Raw genomic sequence first — 5,076 nt, 5'->3', positions numbered from 1 at the left:
TGCGAGGAGGCAAGGGAGTGGCTTGGACAGGGGCGGCGGCGTCGACGGCGTGCCGGCTGCAGCGCGAAGGCGGGAACTTTACGGGCCTCGGAGATCCCGGCCGGGCCTGTGCGTCCACGGGCCTGGTATGTTCCTGCTATTGCGTCCGGTTAGCTACCGGCTTCGACGGTGGAGGTGGGGCCCTCCCGCATGCCGACGGTGCTGCTGCCCTAGTCCCGGCTCCTCTTCTTCCTTGTGCGGACCATGATTCACGGTGCCGTGGTGAGACGGCGTGGGAAGCTTCGTGACCGGGTTGGCGCTGGGTAAGGGTCTGTGTGGTGGCGAGCTCTGGAGTGCCTAAGGTGGAGGTTGGGATCGGGAGAAATCCCTGTTGGCTTGGCCGACACCGATGCGGTGGCGCTTGTGGGTACCGCCTGACCTTCCTGGAGGGCGTCGGGGCTACCCTTCCTCTCTCCTCACAGCATACCGGGGGAAACCCTTGGCAGCAGCGTCGACATCGTCGCGTCCCTCCTTGGTGGTGCTGATTGGTACCGGTGCTTCGGAGGCTCGGAGCTTGGTGGGCGTTCTTCGGTGGGTGCAGCGGCCATGAGGCTTCTTCGTTTTGTCGATCTGTCGTTGTTGGCATTTGTTTCTCTTGTATTTTCTCTTCTTTTCTTTTGGGCGTGACTGTGCTGCTTCCGCCCCAGCACCTATCGTGAGATGTATCGGTTGGTTGCTTTGTATACAAAGCGGGGGGAAACCCTTTTTCGGCATAACTAGCCTCACCGATTCCATCCTTGTGACAGAAGCGAACACTTCCTCGAAGTCTACACCTTGCTCTTGCACGTATCCTTTGGCTACGAGCCTTGCCTTATGCTTCACCAAGTTTCCTTCGGCATCTTTCTTGACTTTGTACACCCACTTGAGCCCTATGATTTTATGGTCGTTGGGTGGATCCACGAGCTCCCATGTATTGTTGTCCCGGATTGATCCCAACTCCTCATGCATAGCACGACGCCAACACTCCTCCGTATTTGCGTCTTCAAATTTCGTCGGTTCCTCAACGCTAAGCAGAAACTGTCGTCCTCTTCTTTTTATTTTCACTGGATTTTTCTTTGAATATAAATCCACCACTGGCTAAAGACGGACTAGTGTCGGCGGACGTTCCCTTGTCTCCTGTTCAATTGAAGACGAGGAATTTTCATCCGGAGTTGCCAAACTCCCAATTTCTGGCGAATCCTGTTCCTCCGAACTGGCTGCATCTCCATCAGATGAACAATCCAAAACATGTGTATCATCTTCACGTACATGGCCTTCACGTACGTGGCCTTGATGTCCTTGTGGTGCAGCACGTGGGCTGCTGGAAACGCCTCCAGTGGACAGGCTTTTTGCTCCCGGGCTGGTTGATGAGCCACCTGGGCTTTGAGGTGGACAGCCTCCTGATGGGCTTCGTCCAGTGCCTCCACGCATATGTGAGCCACCAGATCGAGCGCCGCTGGCGCTGCCTGGCGTGTCTTCAGGCGCACCAGCCGGTCCTTGCTCGTGCGCGTGTGACGCAGCGGGAGTAGCTGGCGTGTTTCCATTTTCTGCCGCGCCGTCCGCGCCGTTTGTCGCGGCCGACGTCTCCGGTTGATCACCAATGTCTGCATGCTCGTAATAATCGTAAACAACGTTGAAAATATCATCGGAAGACGGGTATACCGACTCGGTGGAGTTCCAATTCCATGACCTTGCTTCTTCAAAAACCACGTCGCGCGTCACAACCACCTTGTTGGTAGAGGGGTTGCACGCACGGTATGGCTTCATACCTTTTTCATAGCCAACCAACATCATTGGAGTACTGCGATCCTCCAATTTGCTAGTATGCCCGGTCACTGTCTTTAAATGCGCCACGCACCCGAAAGTGCGAAGATGATCAACCGTGCGCTTGTGTCCGTACCATGCTTCGTACGACGTCATCCCAACCACACTCTTGGTTGGAGCCCGGTTCAGCAAATAAACGGCCGTATTAACCACCTCACCCCAAAACTTGCCCGGCATGCCTTTACTTTTCAACATGCTTCGTGCCATCGCCACCACGGTTTGATTCCTCCGTTCCACAACACCGTTTTACTGCGGTGAATATGGTGCCGTAAGATGCCGCTTGATCCCTTGAGCTTCGCAAAAGTCCGTGAATGCACGGGACTTAAACTCACCCCCCCGATCGGTACGGAGGGCCTTCAGCTTGGCTTCAGATTCTACTTCGGCCGCCATTTTTATTATCCTGAAGGCTTGCAAAGCTTGATCCTTGGTCTTCAACAACACAATCCACATGAATCTGCTGAAGTCGTCGACGACGAGCAAGAAGTATCTGTTTCCGGCAGGGGTGGCCGGTGTAATCGGTCCGCACAAGTCTCTGTGGACCAACTCAAGAGTTTTACTCGCTCTAAAGTTTCCCTCTCTTGGGAATGGGGATCGCCTTTGTTTCCCAAAGAGACAACCGTCGCACACTTGGTCGACATGATTGATGCACGGTAGACCACGTACCATCTCCTTTTGTCCAAGTTGCCGAAGAGCCTGGAAATTTAGATGACCGTAGCGCGCGTCCCACTTCCATGCCGAGTCATCCATGCTCGACAGGAGACATACCGGATCCACACGATCCTAGTTGAGGACGTAGAGCCTGTTCGGTGACCTCTGCACCTTCATAATCAACATCCTCTGACGATCATACCCCCATAGAAAGCCATCTTCGAGCACAATCTTGCAACCACGCTCCTCGAGCTGGCCAAGACTTATGATGCTACTCTTTAGCTTGGGAATATAGTACACATCTGTGAGTACCTTGTGGCCGCCATTCTTCAACTCAAACAGGACAGTATCTCACCCTGTGATGTCAACGGTCCGTCCATCACCGAACCGAACCATGTCTCCCACCGAAACACTGAGCTCAGAAAACTGGTCCTTGTCGCCGGTCATGTGGTTGCTAGCGCCCGTGTGGAGGTACCACACGTGCCTCGACGTGTTCATCCTCTTCTTATCGTGAAGTTAAATTGCCTCCTCTATGAGCGTGACAACCTCTGTAGCCGGCGCCTTTGGAGCTGGAGTGTCCTCGTCCATTAGCTCACATACTTCGACCATGAGCATAATGTATCCATCATCGCCTTCTTTGGCCATGAGAGCTTTCTCCTTCGGTGGTTTCTTGCACTCCAACTTGAAGTGCCCCATGATGCCACAATTGTGACACTTGATCTTGCGCTTGTCGAACTTCTCCTTCTTCGGAGCGCCGTCGCCGGCGTTCTTCTTACTTTGTTCTTTTGGCGCACGATCTTGGCGAGTGTTGCTGCTAGAGCCCTCGCCTCCTCTCCTTGAGTCCAGCGCCAGCCATTGAGCCCGTGTGAGCATGACATTCTCATCATTCCTCCCATCCCCGAGACTGTACCGCATAAGCTCGTCGTGAGCCTTGTAGCGTTCGACGAGATCGACGCACTGCTCGATCGCCGTGACAACTTGCAGGTACCGGGGAGGGGCTGCGCGCAAGAACCGCCGGACAACCGAGGTTTCCGTAAGGTTTTCACCAAGCGCGCGGATCCGATTGACGAGAGTAGCCACCCGTGAAGCGAACGCATCCACGGACTCATTGTCGCCCATGACCAAAGTCTCATAGTTTCTTAGGAGTGTTTGAAGATTGGCTTGCTTGACGCGGGTGTGTCCCTCGAACATGAGCTTCAAGGTATCCCACGCTTCCTTTGCCGTTTCTTTGGCGATAGGTGTTGGAGGACATCCATCGGCATCACCGAGTAAATCGCCGACGCCGCCTGCCGATCCTTCCGGTGCTCGGCTCCCTCCTTCTTGAATGCGTCACCTCCTGGGTCGACAGCGTCCCATAGCTCGTTGGCGCGGAGACCACACTCCATGAGGGCCTTCCAGACCCCGAAGTTCTCACGATCAAATCGTGGGTACGACAAACTCGCCGGAGCAGCAAATACTTTAGCCACACCGGAGTACTCCGCCAGCTGCTTGGTCTTCTCATCGTTCGACATGATCTCCCGTTACTAGAAGATCAACCTTGCTCTAGATACCAATTGTTGGCTTCGATCCGTGAACGTACGAACAATCGACGAGTTCTTTCGTCGGTACGCGCACGTACAGAAGGCTAGCCAAAGCACTGGATCGATTTTGGCCGGAGACTCACGTACGGGATAGCTAGCTAATTAGCTTTAAGCTAGCAATCAGTCTCGCCGGAAGCCTCACGTTTTATCTGACGAGAACACGGGACACGCTGGGTTGGCCAAAAGGCTCGTATCGAGCCTTGCACTTTATTGATTCAATTGATCTGATGTTTACAACGCAGGGGGACATAGGTATTTAAAGAAGCTAAACTAGCCTATCTAAATCCTACTCGGATGATTGTCCGTACCGGACTGGTCTACCTAGCCGTGGTTGACTCCAACACCCTCCACCATTGTTAGCTGATGACGGAGAAGATGAATCCTAGGGATCTTGATGAATGAAATTCTACATGAACTTTATTCTAATTTGAATCGGTGTCACTTGCATTTTCCTTGTAGAAAGTATATATATATTATGGTTCGATAAATATATTGTTATCATGGCTGCAAACTACCAGAGCACCATATGGGGAGGATTAATCACGACCAGTTGATGTTTTAGACCTGTAACTGCAAAAGCAAATACAAGCAGTCTTCAGGCCATCCTAAGATTGGGTGTGTGCTTTTCTGTTGCTAACCTGGTTCTGTTGTTGATGAAGTCCAAGATGACGTTCGGCATGTCTGCTACTTATAATAGCCTGTTGCTGCAAGTGTTTGATTGTTTAGTTTTTTGTTGGCATTGGATCTCTTTACTTTCTCAATTTCCTTACATGAAACCAGGGTCATCTACCTTCTGAACTGAAAGACTAAGGCCCTGCTTGGATTAGCATTTCAGCTCGTTTCTGGCCGGTTTAGGATACGGACCTCCTCCCGTCGTTTTATTTCCAGGCAGGAATCAAGAGGCGACTAGTAATTTACACCTGTAAAATAAATACAGGTGTAAGAACCTACACCCATTCCAAGCACGGTCTAAAAAAGTTGTACTTAGCTTAGTACATTTGATGAT

The sequence above is a fragment of the Triticum dicoccoides genome, chromosome 1B, assembly GCF_002162155.2.
Source record: "Triticum dicoccoides isolate Atlit2015 ecotype Zavitan chromosome 1B, WEW_v2.0, whole genome shotgun sequence".
Taxonomy (NCBI): domain Eukaryota; kingdom Viridiplantae; phylum Streptophyta; class Magnoliopsida; order Poales; family Poaceae; genus Triticum; species Triticum dicoccoides.
Note: the sequence above shows the minus strand (reverse complement) of the source record.